This window comes from Arachis hypogaea, unplaced genomic scaffold (assembly GCF_003086295.3).
Source record: "Arachis hypogaea cultivar Tifrunner unplaced genomic scaffold, arahy.Tifrunner.gnm2.J5K5 arahy.Tifrunner.gnm2.scaffold_37, whole genome shotgun sequence".
Lineage (NCBI taxonomy): Eukaryota > Viridiplantae > Streptophyta > Magnoliopsida > Fabales > Fabaceae > Arachis > Arachis hypogaea.
In genome coordinates this window covers 86,281-106,258 of record NW_027255472.1, presented here as the reverse complement: position 1 = coordinate 106,258, position 19,978 = coordinate 86,281, and the positions used below count along the sequence as shown (strand labels likewise).

The window sequence follows — 19,978 nt, the reverse complement described above, 5'->3', positions numbered from 1 at the left end:
CTGGATTTAGCCTCCTTTGTGGTTGAACCACTGGTTTGGCATTATCCTCCAACAGGATCTTGTGCATGCATCTAGCTGGGCTAATGCCCTTAAGATCACTTATGGACCACCCAAGAGCTGTCTTGTGTGTCCTTAGCACTTGAATCAGTGCTTCTTCTTCCTGTGGATTTAAAGCAGAGCTTATAATCACTGGAAAAGTGTCACCCTCTCCCAGAAATGCATACTTCAGGGATGGTGGTAGTGGTTTGAGTTCAGGTTTGGGAGGCTTATCCTCCTCCTGAGGAATTTTCGAAAATTCCTTTGTTTCCACTGATTCTTCTTGATCAGGTTGAGCATCTTTGAAGATGTCCTCAAGCTCTGATTCTAGGCTTTCAGTCATATTGATCTCTTCTACCAGAGAGTCAATAATGTCAGCGCCCATGCAGTCATTTGGTGTGTCTGGATGCTGCATAGCTTTTACAGCATTCAACTTGAACTCATCCTCATTGACTCTCAGGGTCACTTCCCCTTTTTGTACATCAATGAGAGTTCGTCCAGTTGCTAGGAAAGGTCTTCCTAGAATGAGAGTTGCACTCTTGTGCTCCTCCATTTCCAGCACCACAAAGTCAGTTGGAAAGGCGAATGGCCCAACCTTGACAATCATATCCTCTATTATGCCTGATGGATATTTAATGGAGCCATCAGCAAGTTGGAGGCATATCCGGGTTGGTTTGACTTCTCCAGTCAACCCAAGCTTTCTGATAGTGGATGCAGGTATTAGATTGATGCTTGCTCCAAGATCACATAGGGCTGTCTTGGTGCAAGCACCTTCTAATGTGCATGGTATCATAAAGCTTCCTGGATCTTGAAGCTTTTCTGGTAAGCTTTTTAGAATGACTGCACTGCATTCTTCAGTGAGAAACACTTTTTCAGTTTCTCTCCAATCCTTCTTATGACTTAAGATTTCTTTCATGAACTTAGCATAAGAAGGTATTTGCTCAAGTGCCTCTGCAAACGGAATCTTTATTTCAAGAGTCCTTAGATAGTCTGCAAAGCGGGCAAATTGCTTATCCTGTTCCGCTTGGCGGAGTTTTTGAGGATAAGGCATCTTGGCTTTATATTCTTCAACCTTAGATGCTGCAGGTTTATTCCTTACAGAAGTGGTTGAAGAAGCCTTTTTAGAGGGATTACTGTCAGCACTCTCAGGTGTCTGATCCTCCCTTGGCATCTGAACGCCAGGATTGGGTGGAAATGGGCGTTTAACGCCAACTTTCCCCCCTTTTCTGGCGTTTGAACGCCAGAACTGGGCAAGGAATGGGCGTTTAACGCCAGCTTTCCTTCCCTCTCTGGCGTTTGAACGCCAATAACATTCCTCTCTGGGCTCTTACTGTCCTCAGAGGGATTTTGATCAGTGGTTTGGTTATCCCCTGTCAATTGTTCATTGTTTGGCTTTTTGCTACTTTGAGTAGTGTTATTCAGTGTCTTCCCACTCCTCAGTTGAACTGCTTGACATTCCTCTGTTATCTGTTTAGATATTTGCTGTTTTGCTTGATTCAACTGCAGTTCTATGTTCTTGTTAGCAACTTTAGTTTCGTGCAGCATCTCTTTAAATTCTGCTAACTGTTCTGTCATCCGGAGCAATTGTTGATTAAGCTCAATCATCTGTTCTTGAGGATTAGGATCAGTGACTACTGTCATGACTTCCTCTTTTGGAGAGAGCTCATTGCTAGAGTACAAATATTGATTTCTAGCAACAGTGTCTATAAGCTCTTGAGCCTCTTCAATTGTCTTCCTCATGTGGATAGATCCACCAGCTGAGTGGTCTAAAGACATCTGAGCTTTTTCTGTGAGCCCGTAGTAGAAGATGTCTAACTGTACCCACTCTGAAAACATTTCAGAGGGGCATTTTCTTAGCATACCTCTATACCTCTCCCAGGCATTATAAAGGGATTCATTATCCTCTTGTTTAAAGCCTTGGATGTCCAGCCTTAGCTGTGTCATCCTCTTTGGAGGGTAAAAGTGATTCAGGAATTTGTCTGATAACTGTTTCCATGTCTTTATGCTTGCTGTAGGTTGGTTATTCAACCACCTCTTAGCTTGATCTTTTACAGCAAATGGAAACAGTAATAGTCTGTAGACATCCTGATCCACCTCTTTATCATGTACTGTGTCAGCAATTTGTAAGAACTGTGCCAGAAACTCAGTAGGCTCTTCCTGTGGAAGACCGGAATACTGGCAATTTTGCTTCACTATGATAATGAGTTGAGGATTTAGCTCAAAGCTGCTTGCTTTGATGGGAGGTGTACAAATGCTACTCCCATATGCAGCTGTAATGGGGTTAGCATATGACCCCAGAGTCCTTCTGGACTGATCAATCCCACTTAGGTCCATAATGGATAAAGGAAAATGATATGGATTCACAAGCAAAGTATATATATATATATATTTTTTGAATTAAACGAAAAAAATAAAATAAAATAAAAAAATAAAATAAAAATTCGAAAATTAAAAAGAAAATAAAATCAAAGCAAATTGAGAACTGAATCAATTAGTCAATTAAAAAGATTTTGAAAATAGCAATTAAAAGATATGATTGAAAAATTTTTATGACAAAGATTTGATTTTTGAAATGAGGAAAGAGAAAAACAACAAAATGACACCAAACTTAAAATTTTTAGGAAATCAGACACAAATTTTTCGAAAATTTTAAGGGAAAAACACAAAGAGGACACCAAACTTAGAAGTTTTACGGATCAAAAAGGGACTAAAGACATGCAAATTCGAAAATTAAAAGAAAAACAAAAGCATGCAATTGACACCAAACTTAAAATATGAAACTAGACTCAACTAAAAGACTCTAAACCAACAAAACTAAAACAGTCCTAATCTAAGCAACAAGATAAGCCGTCAGTTGTCCAAACTCGAACAATCCCCGGCAACGGCGCCAAAAACTTGGTGCACGAAATTGCAATCACACCTTTGCAACTCCGCACAACTGACCAGCAAGTGCACTGGGTCATCCAAGTAATACCTTACGTGAGTAAGGGTCGATCCCACGGAGATTGTCGGCTTGAAGCAAGCTATGGTTATCTTGTAAATCCTAGTCAGGATATCAGAAATTATCAGGATTGATTGTAAAAAGCAAAAGAACATAAAACAGGTACTTGAATTGCAGTGATGGAGAATAGGTTGAGGTTTTGGAGATGCTCTATCTTCTGAACCTCTGCTTTCCTACTGTCTTCTTCTTCAAACACGCAAGGCTCCTTCCATGGCAAGCTGTATGTAGGGTTTCACCGTTGTCAATGGCTACCTCTCATCCTCTCAGTGGAAATGTTCAACGCACCCTGTCACGGCACGGCTATCCATCTGTCGGTTCTCAATCAGGCCGGAATAGAATCCAGTGATTCTTTTGCGTCTGTCACTAACACCCCGCCTTCAGGAGTTTGAAGCTCGTCACAGTCATTCAATCTTTGAATCCTACTCAGAATACCACGGACAAGGTTTAGACCTTCCGGATTCTCTTGAATGCCGCCATCAGTTCTAGCTTATACCACGAAGATTCCGGTTAAAGAATCCAAGAGATATCTACTTAATCTAAGATAGAACGGAGGTGGTTGTCAGGCACACGTTCATAGTTGAGAATGATGATGATTGTCACGGATCATCACATTCATCCGATTTAAGAACAAGTAGTATCTTAGAATGGAAGCAAGCATGATTGAATGAGAAACAGTAGTAATTGCATTAATCCATCAAGACACAGCAGAGCTCCTCACCCCCAACCATGGGGTTTAGAGACTCATGCTGTAGAAAATACAATGAGAAACGTGTAAAGTGTCATGAGGTACAGATACAATGTCAAAAGATCCTATTAATAGTAAACTAGTAACCTAGGCTATACAGAAATGAGTAAATGACGTAAAAATCCACTTCTGGGTCCACTTAGTGTGTGCTTGGGCTGAGCAATGAAGCATTTTCGTGTAGAGACCTTTTCTGGAGTTAAACGCCAGCTTTTATGCCAGTTTGGACGTTTAACTCCAAGTTTTATGCCAGTTCCAGCGTTAAACGCTGGAATTTCTGAGGCTGATTTGCCACGCCGGTTTGGGCCATCAAATCTTGGGCAAAGCATGGACTATCATATATTGCTGGAAAGCCCAGGATGTCTACTTTCCAACGCTGTTGAGAGCGCGCCAATTGGGCTTCTGTAGCTCCAGAAAATCCACTTCGAGTGCAGGGAGGTCAGAATCCAACAGCATCTGCAGTCCTTTTCAGTCTCTGAATCAGATTTTTGCTTAGAACCCTCAATTTCAGCCAGAAAATACCTGAAATCACAGAAAAACACACAAACTCATAGTAAAGTTCAGAAAAGTGAATTTTAACTAAAAACTAATAAAAATATACTAAAAACTAACTAGATCATACTAAAAACATACTAAAAACAATGCCAAAAAGCGTATAAATTATCCGCTCATCATATACACATGCTAAAATTGAGCTTCTATTGATGATTTTGTTGCACACGGTATGACAGTATAAAAATCTGAAGCATCCGATTCTCTCTCTTTCTCTCTTTTCTCTCTACTTCCTAGGCAATTATCATACTATTTGCCAAATTAGATAAGTGAGATATTGCACATAATAAACTTGTTAAGAAAAAAACATGCCTACTCTCACTCGTTTGTGTGCTTCTCATCCTGGTGCAAAATTGGTGGTGATTCACACCAACAAAAGAACCAAAAATCAAATTATACCTAAAGACAACATCACTGAAATAAATCATATATACACCAAAAAATGATATCATATACACCAAAATTAGTTTCAAAAAACACATAAACCAGAACAGCAAATTACCTGTTTGTATTGTAAGTGGTATCGAATGAAATAACATCTCCAAAATACTCACAAGCAGCCCTGCTTCTTATGTCAGCCTAAAAAGCAATCTTAATTGATTGATCAACCTCAAGTTCAATCTCAAAAAATAATTTCTGATTCTTCTCTTTCATTCTTAACAAGTATTTCTAAATTCTTTTGCACCCTCTAGTTCCGAAACATTACGCACTTTTTTCGTAATGTAATTTCTCATATCTTTTTCAATAAAACTTAATTTACAATGACTCCTTACTACTGTGACAAATGAATGATATGTTTTGCTTGGTCTGATTCCAGCTTCGTCATTATTCTCAATTGTATAACGTACAAACATGCTTAACTGCTTGTGTTGTTTAAGCATCTCTACTTGATTTGCACAACACGGATGTGAATGAGGCAACACAACCTTCGAAATCATTCAAACACCAATGTCCTTCAATATATGTATATAAATTCTTGCAGGATAATTTAATCCAGCTGAGAGATTTGTCTTCTGAGTTGGAGATATGTTTGATTTCCATTTTCCTTCTCTACTACATATAATCAGTTGATTCTTAATTTTATTTTCCTTCTTATTTGTGTTCCAAATTTTTATAAAAAAGCCTACAAGTTCAGAATAATCTTTGTAGAATTTTCCAGCTTCTTCAAGTGTGTTAAAAGTTGTTCCAACCTTTGGCACAAGCTGCTCATCAATATCCCACAGAAACTGAAAATACACCAAAAGCATTTCCAAAATAAACCAATTTATAATTCCAAATACACCAAAACCAGGAATGAAACAAATTTATCAAAATAATAATTTAGATTCAGAACTGCTACATTACATTCAAATTCAAACCATCAACCATGAACAACAATTTTCACAAACAAAAATAAAATTATTCAACTACAGAATTATAAACTACTAACGAACTACATTAACTAGATTCGAACCACACCTCAGCCACTTGATTCAATTCAAAATAATAATTTAATTTGTCCGGTTTAATTGACAATCTGAATTTGAAGCATTCATTATTTTTGAAAATAAAATACCCATTCAAAGCTGATTTCACTGCTTGATTTTAAAAAATTTAATCCAAATTTTCAAATCAGATAAAAGAGCATTGTTTTTGAACGAAGAGAGCACAGATAATGAAGAGAATATAGAGAATGCAGAGATGCAAGAGGACGTAGAGAACACAAAAAATGCTAAAAAAATTAAAAAAAAATAAAATTCGCATGAAAAAGAAAGTTATATATTCGCGCGTTAAGTCAAAAGTTTGTTTGAGATAGTGGCACATGGAGGTTGTAACACCCTACCACCCAGAGCTTTACGCTTAAGTCGTAAAGCAGAGGTGGTGTGGCATTACGACCTCTAAAATAAAATGTAAATATATAATAGCAGAAGAATTATAATATGCTAGGAGCCTTGAAGAATAGAGGAAATAAAAATCGCAAAAAATAAAAGCGCAGCGCTCGAGAAACGAGTTAACTTGCGTGCTAAGAAAGCTACAGCTGTCAAGTGTAAAGTAATTGGTGGACGAAATTGTGATCACATCAATGTAGTATTCTTTGTTGTTGTATGGAATCATTATTGTGGCTCTTGGCTATGTGTGGACACAACTCCGTTCAACTTAACCAGCAAGTGTACTGGGTCATCCAAGTAATACCTTACGTGAGTAAGGGTCGATCCCACAGAGATTGTTGGTATGAAGCAAGCTATGGTTACCTTGTAAATCTCAGTTAGGCAGATTAAAAGGTTTTGGGTTTCGAAAATTAATAATAGATAGAAAACAAAAAGGGATAAAAATACTTATGTAAATCAATAGTGGAAATTTCAGATAGGCGTATGGAGATGTTGTGCTCCTCTTGAATCTCTACTTTCTTATTACATTCATCCAATCCTTCTTACTCCTTTCCATGGCAAGCTGTATGTAGGGCATCACTGTTGTCAATGGCTACATCCCATCCTCTCAGTGAAAATGGTCCTATGCTCTGTCACAGCACGACTAATCCTCTGTCGGTTCTCAATCAGGTTGGAATAGAATCCCTTGATTCTTTTGTGCTTGTCATCACGCCCAGCCTTCAGGAGTTTGAAGCTCGTCATAGTCATTCAATTCCAGAATCCTACTCGGAATACCATAGACAAGGTTTAGACTTTCCGGACCCTCATGAATGCCGCCATCTATCTAGCTTATACCACGAAGATTCTGTTGGGAAATCTAAGAGATATCCGCCCGGCCTAAAGTAGAACGGAAGTGGTTGTCAATCACGCGCGTTCATAGGTGAGAATGATGATGAGTGTCACGGATCATCACATTCATCAAGTTGAAGTGCAACGTATATCTTGGAATAAGAATAAAAGAGAATTGAATAGAAAGTAATAATAATTGTATTGAAACTTGAGGTACAGCAGAGCTCCACACCCTTAATCTATGGTATGCAGAAACTCCACTGTTGAAAATACATAAGTGAAAGGTTCAGGCATGGCCGAATGGCCAGCCCCCTGAATGATCAAGAGACCGAATGATCAAAGACTACAAAGTCAAAAGATTAAACTGTCAAAAGATGTCTAATACAATAGTAACTTATCCTATTTATACTTGACTAGCTACTAGGGTTTACATGTGTAAGTAATTGATGCATAAATCCACTTCCGGGGTCCACTTGGTGTATGCTTGGGCTGAGCTTGATCTATCCACGAGCTGAGGCTTTTCTAGGAGTTGAACTCCAAGTTATAACGTGTTTTGGGCGTTCAACTCCGGATCATGACGTGTTTCTGGCGTTTAACTCCAGACAGCAATGCCAAGTTATGTCGTCAATTTCCGAATAAAGTATGGACTATTATATATTGCTGGAAAGCTCTAGATGTCTACTTTCCAACGCCGTTGAGAGCGCGCCAATTGGAGTTCTGTAGCTCCAGCAAATCCATTTCGAGTGTAGAGAGGTCAAATTCCAACAGCATCAGCAGTCCTTTTGTCAGCCTTTTTCAGAGTTTTGCTCAAGTCCCTCAATTTCAGCCAGAAATTACCTGAAATCATAGAAAAACACACAAACTCATAGTAAAGTCCAGAAATGTGAATTTAACATAAAAACTAATGAAAACATCCCTAAAAGTAGCTTGAACTTAATAAAAACTACCTAAAAATAATGCCAAAAAGCGTATAAATTATCCGCTCATCACAACACCAAACTTAAATTGTTGCCTGTCCCCAAGCAACTGAAACTCAATTAGGATAAAAAGAAGAGAATATACTATAAATTCCAGAATATCAATGAATATTAATTATAATTAGATGAGCAAGACTTGTAGCTTTTTGCTTCTGAACAGTTTTGGCATCTTACTTTTTCCTTTGAAGTTTAGAATGATTGGCTTCTCTAGGAACTTAGAATTTCGGATAGTGTTATTGACTTTCCTAGTTAAGCATGTTGATTCTTGAACACAGCTACTTATGAGTCTTGGCCGTGGCCCTAAGCATTTTGTTTTCCAGTATTACCACCGGATACATAAATGCCACAGACACATGACTGGGTGAACCTTTTCAGATTGTGACTCAGCTTTGCTAGAATCCCCAGTTAGAGGTGTCCAGAGCTCTTAAGCACACTCTTTTTGCTTTGGATCACGACTTTAACCACTCAGTCTCAAGCTTTTCACTTGGACCTTCATGACACAAGCACATGGTTAGGGACAGCTTGATTTAGCCGCTTAGGCCTGGATTTTATTTCCTTGGGCCCTCCTATCCATTGATGCTCAAAGCCTTGGATCCTTTTTACCCTTGCCTTTTGGTTTTAAGGGCTATTGGCTTTTTCTGCTTGCTTTTTCTTTTTCTTTCTATTTTTTTCGCCACTTTTTTTTTTCGCACAAGCTTTTGCTTTTTCACTGCTTTTTCTTGCTTCAAGAATCAATTTCATGATTTTTCAGATCATCAATAACATTTCTCTTTGTTCATCATTCTTTCAAGAGCCAACAGTTTTAACATTCATAAATAACAAGTTCAAAAATATGCACTGTTCAAGCATTCATTCAGAAAATAAAAAGTATTGTCACCACATCAATATAATTAAACTAAATTCAAGGATAAATTCGAAATTCATGTACTTCTTGTTCTTTTGAATTAAAACATTTTTCATTTAAGAGAGGTGAAGGATTAATGGATTTTATTCATAGCCTTAAGACATGGTTACTACATACTAATGATCATTAAGTAAAGACACAAAACATAGACAAACACAACATAAAAACCAAAAAGCAGAAAGAAATAAGAACAAGGAATGAATCCACCTTTATTGGTGTCTTATTCTTGAAGGACCAACAATGTCCTTAAGCTCTTCTATGTCCCTTCCTTGCCTTTGTTGCTCCTCCCTCATTGCTCTTTGATCTTCTCTTATTTCATGGAGAATGATGGAGTGCTCATGATGTTCCACCCTTAATTGTTCCACATTGTGGCTCAAATCTTCTAAGGAAGTGTTGAGTTGTTCCCAATAGTTGTTGGGAGGAAAGTACATCCCTTGAGGCATCTCAGGGATTTCTTGATGATGAGCTTCCTCATGCATCTCTTGAGAACCGTGAAGGGTCTCTCTTGCTTGCTCCATCCTCTTCTTGGTGATGGGCTTATCCTCTTCAATGGAGATGTCTCCTTCTATGATAACTCCAGCTGAGTAACATAGATGGCAAATAAGGTGAGGAAAAGCTAGCCGTGCCATGGTGGAGGCCTTGTCGGCTATTTTGTAGATTTCATTGGAGATGACCTCATGAACTTCTACTTCCTCTCTAATCATGATGCTATGAATCATGATGGCCCGATCCACAGTAACTTCAGATCGGTTGCTAGTAGGAATGATGGAGCGTTGAATGAACTCCAACCATCCTCTAGCCACAGGCTTGAGGTCCAGTCTTCTTAATTGAACTGGCTTACCTTTGGAGTCTCTCTTCCGTTGAGCTCCTTCCACACATATGTCCATAAGGACTTGGTCCAACCTTTGCTTAAAGTTGACCCTTCTAGTGTAGGGGCGTTCATCTCCTTGCATCATGGGCAAGTGGAATGCCAACCTCACATTTTTCGGACTAAAATCTAAGTATTTCCCCCGAACCATTGTGAGATAATTCTTTGGATTCGGGTTCATACTTTGATCATGGTTCCTAGTAATCCATGCATTGGCATAGAACTCTTAAACCATTAAGATTCCGACTTGTTGCATGGGGTTGGTTAGGACTTCCCAACCTCTTCTTCGGATTTCATGTCGGATCTCCGGGTACTCATTTTTCTTGAGCTTGAAAGGGACCTTAGGGATCACCTTCTTCTTTGCCACAACATCATAGAAGTGGTCTTGATGGCTCTTGGAGATGAATCTTTCCATCTCCCATGACTCGGAGGTGGAAGCTTTTGTCTTCCCTTTTCCTTTTCTAGAGGATTCTCCGGCCTTAGGTGCCATTGATGGTAATGGAAAAACAAAAAGCTTGTGCTTTTACCACACCAAACTTAAAATATTGCTCGCCCTCGAGCAATAGAAGAAAGAAGAGAAGAAGAAAAAGAAGAGAATATGGTAGAGAGGGAGAAAGGTAGGTTCGGCCAAGGTATAGAAGAGGGGGTTGTGTTGTGTGAAAATGAAGTAGAAAGGAAGGGTATATATAGGGAAAGGGGAGAGTGAAGTTTCGGCCATATAGGGTGGGAATGGGTGGAAAATGTTTTTGAATTTTGAAGGTAGGTGGGGTTTATGGGGAAGAGTGGATGGATGTGAGTGGTGAAGGGGGTGGTTGGGAAGAGGAATTGAGGTGATTGGTGAAGAGTGTTGGGAAGTGTGACATGGGGAATACTCATCACAAAATAGGATTAGGAGGTAAGGTGGGAATATAGTAGGTGGGGATCTTGTGGGGTCCACAGATCCTGAGGTGATCCTGTGGGGTCCACAGATCCTAAGGTGTCAAGGAATTCCATCCCTGCACCAAATAGGCATGTAAATTGCCTTTGCACACCATTCTGGCGTTTAAACGCCGTGTGGTGCACATTCTGGGCGTTCAACGCCCATGTAAAGCATGTTTCTGGCGTTGAACGCCAGTTTGATGCTTGTTACTGGCGTTCAGCGCCAGCTTTTCCTCTTAGGCACATTCCTGGCGTTCAGCGCCAGAATGTTGCTTGTTTCTGGCGTTCAGCGCCAGGTTGATGCTCTGTTCTGGCGTTGAACGCCAGCCAGATGCTCCTTACTGGCGTTGAACGCCAGTCTGTGCTTCTTCCAGTGTGTGATTTTTCTTTTGCTATTTTTTGATTCTGTTTTTAATTTTTATATTTTTTTTCGTGACTCCTCATGATCATGTACCTAATAAAACACAAAATAACAATAAAATAAAAATTAGATAAATAAAATTGGGTTGCCTCCCAACAAGCGCTTCTTTAATGTCAATAGCTTGACAGTGGCTCTCATGGAGCCTCAAGGTGATCAGGTCAATGTTGTATAGTCCCAACACCAAACTTAGAGTTTGGATATGGGATCTTAACACCAAACTTAGAGTTTGGTTGTGGCCTCACAACACCAAACTTAGAGTTTGACTGTGGGGGCTCTTCTTGACTCTGAACTGAGAGAAGCTCTTCATGCTTACTCTCTTTTATCACAGAGGGATGGCCATGTGCCTTAAACACAAGGTAGTCCCCATTCAATTGAAGGACTAGTTCATCTGTTGACATCTATCACAGCTCCTGCTGTAGCTAGGAAAGGCCTTCTAAGGATGATGCATTCATCCTCTTCCTTCCTAGTGTCTAAGATTATGAAATCAGCAAGGATGTAAAGGCCTTCAACCTTTACTAACACGTCCTCCACTATTCCATAAGCTTGTCTCAATGATTTGTCTGCCAATTGTAATGAGAACAAGGCAGGTTGTACCTCAATGATCCCCAGCTTCTCCATTACAGAGAGTGGCATAAGATTTATCCCTGACCCCAGATCACATAGAGCCTTTTCAAAGGTCATGGTGCCTATGGTACAAGGTATTAAGAACTTGCCAGGATCTTGTTTCTTTTGAGGTAGAGTTTGCTGAATCCAGGTATCTAGTTCATTAATGAGCAAGGGAGGTTCACTTTCCCAAGTCTCATTACCAAACAACTTGGCATTCAGCTTCATGATAGCTCCTAAATATTGAGCAACTTGCTCTCCAGTCACATCTTCATCCTCTTCAGAGGAAGAATAGTCTTCAGAGCTCATGAATGGCAGAAGGAGATTTAATGGAATCTCTATGGTCTCTGTATGAGCCTTAGATTCCTTTGGATCCTTAATAGGAAATTCCTTCTTGCTTGAAGGACGTCCCAGGAGGTCTTTCTCACTAGGATTTTCGTCCTCCTCCTCCCTTGTGCATTCGGCCATATTGATTATATCAATGGCCTTGCACTCTCCTTTTGGATTCTCTTCTGTATTGCTTGGGAGAATACTGGGAGGAGTTTCAATGACTTTCTTACTCAGCTGGCCCATTTGTGCCTCCAGATTTCTGATGGAGGATCTTGTTTCATTCATGAAACTGAAAGTGGCCTTTGACAGATCAGAGACTAGATTGGCTAAGTTAGAAGTGTTTTGTTCAGAATTCTCTGTCTGTTGCTGAGAAGATGATGGATATGGATTGCTATTGCTCAGCCTATTACGTCCACCATTGTTAAAGCCTTGTTGAGGCTTTTGTTGATCCTTCTATGAGAAATTTGGATGATTTCTCCATAATGAGTTATAGGTGTTTCCATAAGGTTCACCCATGTAATTAACCTCTGCCATGGTAGGGTTCTCAGGATCATAAGCTTCTTCAGAAGCTGCCTCTTTAGTACTGTTGGATGCATGTTGCCATCCATTCAGACTTTGAGAGATCATGTTGACCTGTTGAGTCAACACTTTGTTTTGAGCCAATATGGCATTCAGAGCATCAATTTTAAGAACTCCTTTCTTTTGAGGTATCCCATTATTCACGGAATTCCTCTCAGAAGTGTACATGAATTGGTTGTTTGCAACCATATCAATGAGTTCTTGAGCCTCTTCAGGCGTTTTCTTTAGGTGAATAGATCCACATGCAGAATGGTCCAATGACATTTTCGAAAATTCAGATAGACCATAATAGAATATATCTAATATGGTCCATTATGAAAACATGTCAGATGGACATCTTTTGGTCAGCTGCTTGTATCTTTCCCAAGCTTCATAGAGGGATTCACCATCTTTTTGTTTAAAGGTTTGAACATCCACTCTCAGCTTGCTCAGCTTTTGAGGAGGAAAGAATTTATCCAAGAAGGCAGTGACCAGCTTATCCCAAGAGTCCAGGCTATCCTTGGGTTGTGAATCCAACCATATTCTAGCTCTGTCTCTTACAGCAAAAGGGAAAAGCATGAGTCTGTAGACTTCAGGATCAACTCCATTCGTCTTTACAGTCTCACAGATCTGCAAGAACTCAGTTAAAAACTGATAAGGATCTTCAGATGGAAGTCCATAAAACTTGCAGTTTTGTTGCATTAAGGCAACTAGCTGAGGTTTCAGCTAGAAGTTATTGGCTCCAATGGCAGGAATGGAGATGCTTCTTCCATCAAACTTGGACGTTGGCTTTGTGAAGTCACCAAGCATGCTCCTTGCATTATTATTATTTTTCGGCTGCCATCTCCTTCTCTTGTTCTAATATTTCTGAAAGGTTACCTTTAGATTGTTGTAACTTAGCTTCTCTTAATTTTCTCTTCAGAGTCCTTTCAGGTTCTGGATCAATTTCAACAAGAGTTCCTTTATCCTTGTTCCTGCTCATATGAAAGAGAAGAAAATAAGAAAAGAAGAGGAATCCTCTATGTCACAGTATAAAGATTCCTTTATGTTAGTAGAAAAAGAAAGGGGAGAAGAATGTAGAAGAGGGGATTCGGATATTTAGATGGAGAGAGGTGAAGAGAAGTGTTAGTAATTTAATAATTAAATAGAATAAGAAAAGATAGGGGATATTTCAAAAAATAATTTTGAAAAAGGGTTAGTAATTTTCGAAAATTAGAAATAAGATAAGATTAAAATTAAAATTAAAATTAAAAAAAAGAATTTTTGAAAAGGAGATGAGATATTTTCGAAAATCAGAGAGGGAAAAGTAGTTAGGTGGTTTTGAAAAAGATAAGAAACAAACAAAAAGTCAAAGAGTTAGTTGAAAAAGATATTAAAATCAAATTTGAAAAGATAAGAAGATAAGAGGTTAGATAAGATATTTTGAAATCAAATTTTGAAAAAGATAAAATTTTTGAAAAAGATAAGAAAAAAGATAAAAAGATTTAATTTTTAAAATGACTTAACTAACAAGAAACTACAAGATAAGATTCTAGAACTTAAAGATTGAACCTTTCTTAACAAGAAAATAACAAACTTCAAATTTTTGAACCAATCACATTAATTGTTAGCTAATTTTCGAAAATATGATGTAAAAGATAAGAAAAGATTTTGAAAATAATTTGAAGAAGATTTTTGAAATTTTCGAAAAATAAAAAAAATGAAAGAGATATAATTTTTGAAAAAGATTTTGAAAAGATAAGATTTTTAAAATTGAAAATTTGACTTGACTTGTAAGAAATAACTAATTTTAAAAATTTTTGACCAAGTCAACCCAAAATTTCAAAAATTTGGAGAGAAAAAGGAAAAGATATATTTTTTTTTTGATTTTTGAATTTTTAATGAGGTGAGAGAAAAACACAAACATGACCCAAAACATGAAAATTTTGGATCAAAACACATGATGCATGCAAGAACACTATGAATGTCAAGATGAACACCAAGAACACTTTGAAGATCATGATGAACATCAAGAACATAATTTTGAAAAATTTTTGATGCAAAGAAAATATGCAAGACACCAAACTTAGAAATCTTTAATGCATGGACTCTAACAAACGAAAAATGCATATGAAAAACAACAAACAACACAAAATAAGAAAACATCAAGATCAAACAAGAAGACTTATCAAGAACAACTTGAAGATCATGAAGAACACTATGAATGCATGGAATTTTCGAAAAATGCAAGAAATTTTTTTTTAAAAAAACATGCAATTGATACCAAACTTAAAAATTGACTCAAGACTCAAACAGGAACACAAAATATTTTTGATTTTTATGATTTTATTAATTTTTTTGGATTTTTATTAATTTTTTTTCGAAAATAAAGTTTGGAAAAACGAAAAAGAAAAGAAAAATTTTGAAAAAGATTTTTGAAAAGAAAATTACCTAATCTGAGCAACAAGATGAACCGTTAGTTGTCCATACTCGAACAATCCCCGACAACGGCGCCAAAAACTTGGTGGACGAAATTGTGATCACATCAATGTAGTATTCTTTGTTGTTGTATGGAATCATTATTGTGGCTCTTGGCTATGTGTGGACACAACTCCGTTCAACTTAACCAGCAAGTGTACTGGGTCATCCAAGTAATACCTTACGTGAGTAAGGGTCGATCCCACAGAGATTGTTGGTATGAAGCAAGCTATGGTTACCTTGTAAATCTCAGTTAGGCAGATTAAAAGGTTTTGGGTTTCGAAAATTAATAATAGATAGAAAATAAAAAGGGATAGAAATACTTATGTAAATCAATAATGGAAATTTCAGATAGGCGTATGGAGATGCTGTGCTCCTCTTGAATCTCTACTTTCTTATTACATTCATCCAATCCTTCTTACTCCTTTCCATGGCAAGCTGTATGTAGGGCATCACCGTTGTCAATGGTTACATCTCATCCTCTCAGTGAAAATGGTCCTATGCTCTGTCACAGCACGGCTAATCATCTGTCGGTTCTCAATCAGGTTGGAATAAAATCCCTTGATTCTTTTGCACTTGTCATCACGCCCAGCCTTCAGGAGTTTGAAGCTCGTCACAGTCATTCAATCCCAGAATCCTACTCGGAATACCATAGACAAGGTTTAGACTTTCCGGACCCTCATGAATGCCGCCATCTATCTAGCTTATACCACGAAGATTCTGTTGGGGAATCTAAGAGATATGCGCCCGGCCTAAAGTAGAACGAATGTGGTTGTCAATCACGCGCGTTCATAGGTGAGAATGATGATGAGCGTCACAGATCATCACATTCATCAAGTTGAAGTGCAACGTATATCTTGGAATAAGAATAAAAGAGAATTGAATAGAAAGTAATAGTAATTGTATTGAAACTTGAGGTACAGCAGAGCTCCACACCCTTAATCTATGGTGTGCAGAAACTCCACTGTTGAAAATACATAAGTGAAAGGTTCAGGCATGGCCGAATGGCCAGCCCCCTGAATGATCAAGAGACCGAATGATCAAAGACTACAAAGTCAAAATATTAAACTGTCAAAAGATGTCTAATACAATAGTAACTTATCCTATTTATACTTGACTAGCTACTAGGGTTTACATGAGTAAGTAATTGATGCATAAATCCACTTCCGGGGCCCACTTGGTGTATGCTTGGGCTGAGATTGATCTATCCACGAGCTGAGGCTTTTCTAGGAGTTGAACTCCAAGTTATAACGTGTTTTGGGCGTTCAACTCCGGATCATGACGTATTTTTGGCGTTTAACTCCAGACAGCAGCATGTACTTGGCGTTCAACGCCAAGTTACGTCATCAATTTCCGAATAAAGTATGGACTATTATATTTTTCTGGAAAGATCTGGATGTCTACTTTCCAACGCCGTTGAGAGCGTGCCAATTGGAGTTCTGTAGCTCCAGAAAATCCATTTCGAGTGCAGGGAGGTCAGATTCCAATAGCATCAGCAGTCCTTTTGTCAGCCTTTTTCAGAGTTTTGCTCAAGTCCCTCAATTTCAGCCAGAAATTACCTGAAATCACAGAAAAACACACAAACTCATAGTAAAGTCCAGAAATGTGAATTTAACATAAAAACTAATGAAAACATCCCTAAAAGTTGCTTGAACTTACTAAAAACTACCTAAAAACAATGCCAAAAAGCGTATAAATTATCCGCTCATCAGTAACCCAAAACCGGAACAGAGAGTCAAAGATACAAAATAACGAGCTCCTGACTCAGCTTGCGAAGTCAGGACTGGCTAGAGAATATACACACATATATACATATATATACATATCCAAAACCCAAATGTACATAAACAAAATCCTGCCTCTCGATACACCTCTAGGAGGATAAAAAAGAATAAGTTATGTGGAGAGAAAGCTAAGTACATATATATATACATCATAGCATAACAAAATAACCCAGTAACCACTCCGCTTCAAGAGTCTAGACGCCTAACGAGATACCTCTCGACCTGCATCTGAAAAACAACAATATAGTATGGAATGAGAACCGGAGGTTCTCAGTATGGTAAAGGTGCCACACACATAATATATAAGGTCATGGGAATGCCTAAGGCAATCCTAGAACGCCGACACTCAGATTATAGAGCTTGAAGTATTAAACAGAAGCCATAAAAGGTGGTTTTCTAAGAATATTTAAACCTAACTTAACTTAACCTTAAATCTAAGTCCCATACTGCCATTCCTCCATACCTCCAACTCCATCATGTATTTTCACAGACAAAAAGACAGATAAAGGCAAGCACAAGAAGGTTACAGTTACTACAGGTAACAAATACACATTTAACATGGCAAGTACATATAGGCACACTCAAATAAAGCACAAGCAGATAATTCAAGTAATATGCATATGATGCATGCCTATCCTATGACTGATGAGGCTCATCTGTCGGTTATCCAGCCAACCCAACAAGTCTGAATTGTACTTAGACTGTCCCCCGACGTGCATCCCCAAGAGTCTATGCATAACTTTTTCTCAAATAATCAATATTGCTCAATGGGGGTAACATTCCCGACAATTTGTATAGTGTCCGGTCACACTTACGTCGTAGGGTCAACAGAGTATCGAGTTTTCAACCTGGTACACGTGGTGGCAAGCCACGGCACTTAATCCAGGGAATCTCGTATCTCAGATCATTCAAATTCATAAGCCATATAAATAAATCAATTATAATTCATCAACATCCACGTCATTCTCAATCTCACATCTCATTCATCATCATACATCAATCATATTCAATCCTTATCCTTCATTGTCACACCTCCCATTCCATCCATCAATAGTTCCATTTCAAAACATAATTCATTCTTTTCTAAATGAATCAAACTTAAAACATACTCATTTTCTTAATAACTCAAAATCAAACCATATAACCTTTGAATCTAAATCTTTTTAAATAATCATATAAACAAACTCTCTAATTTTTATAAAGTTTTGGCAGCATCTCCTCTAAAACTCGGACTTTGTCACCCTTTTTGGGTCCAAACTTGCATTTTTTTCAATTCAACTCACCCTTCCTCATCTTCATAATAATCACCACAATAAGTCTACCTCAGATCAACAATTATACTCATACAATATTCAAATCCAACAACCAAAATTCAACTAAGAATCATAGTTCACAAATCCTAGGCTTTTAACACAAAATACCTCAAATCAATAATTCACCAAATCACCAGTTAATCAACAAGCTCCAAACCAACCATGTTCATTGGTGCACGAAATTGCAATCACACTTTTGCAATCCCGCACAACTAACCAGCAAGTGCACTGGGTCGTCCAAGTAATACCTTACGTGAGTAAGGGTCGATCCCACGGAGATTGTCGGCTTGAAGCAAGCTATGGTTATCTTGTAAATCTTAGTCAGGATATCAGAAATTATCAGGATTGATTGTAAGAAGCAAAAGAACATAAAACAGGTACTTGAATTGCAGTGATGGAGAATAGGTTGAGGTTTTGGAGATGCTCTGTCTTCTGAACCTCTGCTTTCCTACTGTCTTCTTCTTCAAACACGCAAGGCTCCTTCCATGGCAAGCTGTATGTAGGGTTTCACCGTTGTCAATGGCTACCTCCCATCCTCTCAGTGGAAATGTTCAACGCACCCTGTCACGGCACGGCTATCCATCTGTCGGTTCTCAATCAGGCCGGAATAGAATCCAGTGATTCTTTTGCGTCTGTCACTAACGCCCCGCCTTCAGGAGTTTGAAGCTCATCACAGTCATTCAATCCTTGAATCCTACTCAGAATACCACAGACAAGGTTTAGACCTTCCGGATTCTCTTGAATGCCGCCATCAGTTCTAGCTTATACCACGAAGATTCCGGTTAAAGAATCCAAGAGATATCTACTTAATCTAAGATAGAACGGAGGTGGTTGTCAGGCACACGTTCATAGTTGAGAATGATGATGATTGTCACGGATCATCACATTCATCCGATTTAAGAACAAGTAGTATCTTAGAATGGAAGCAAGCATGATTGAATGAGAAACAGTAGTAATTGCATTAATCCATCAAGACACAGCTGAGCTCCTCACCCCCAACCATGGGGTTTAGAGACTCATGCTGTAGAAAATACAATGAGAAACGTGTAAAGTGTCATGAGGTACAGATACAATGTCAAAAGATCCTATTAATAGTAAACTAGTAACCTAGGGTATACAGAAATGAGTAAATGACGTAAAAATCCACTTCTGGGTCCACTTAGTGTGTGCTTGGGCTGAGCATTGAAGCTTTTATGTGTAGAGACGTTTTCTGGAGTTAAACGCCAGTTCTCATGCCAGTTTGGGCGTTTAACTCCAAGTTTTATGCCAGTTCCAGCGTTAAACGTTGGAATTTCTGAGGCTGTTTTGCCACGCCGGTTTGGGCCATCAAATCTCGGGGAAAGTATAGACTATTATACATTGCTGGAAAGCCCAGGATGTCTACTTTCCAATGCCGTTGAGAGCGCGCCAATTGGGCTTCTGTAGCTCCAGAAAATCCACTTCGAGTTCAGGGAGGTCAGAATCCAACAGCATCTGCAGTCCTTTTCAGTCTCTGAATCAGATTTTTGCTCAGAACCCTCAATTTCAGCCAGAAAATACCTGAAATCACAGAAAAACACACAAACTCATAGTAAAGTCCAGAAAAGTGAATTTTTACTAAAAACTAATAAAAATATACTAAAAACTAACTAGATCATACTAAAAACATACTAAAAACAATGCCAAAAAGCGTATAAATTATCCGCTCATCACAACACCAAACTTAAATTGTTGCTTGTCCCCAAGCAACTGAAAATCAAAATAGGATAAAAAGAAGAGAATATACTATAGACTCCAAAATATCAAGGAAACTTAGCTCCAATTAGATGAGCGGGACTA

General features: G+C 38.3%; 1 non-coding gene across 1 annotated transcript; it reads left to right on the top strand.

Moving 5' to 3' along the window:
• The first annotated feature begins 12,949 nt into the window (after positions 1–12,949).
• LOC114927114 (small nucleolar RNA R71) lies at positions 12,950–13,053 on the top strand. The gene has a single exon (XR_003817512.1). It is a non-coding gene; the product is annotated as a small nucleolar RNA R71 (small nucleolar RNA).
• The last annotated feature ends 6,925 nt before the right edge of the window (positions 13,054–19,978 follow it).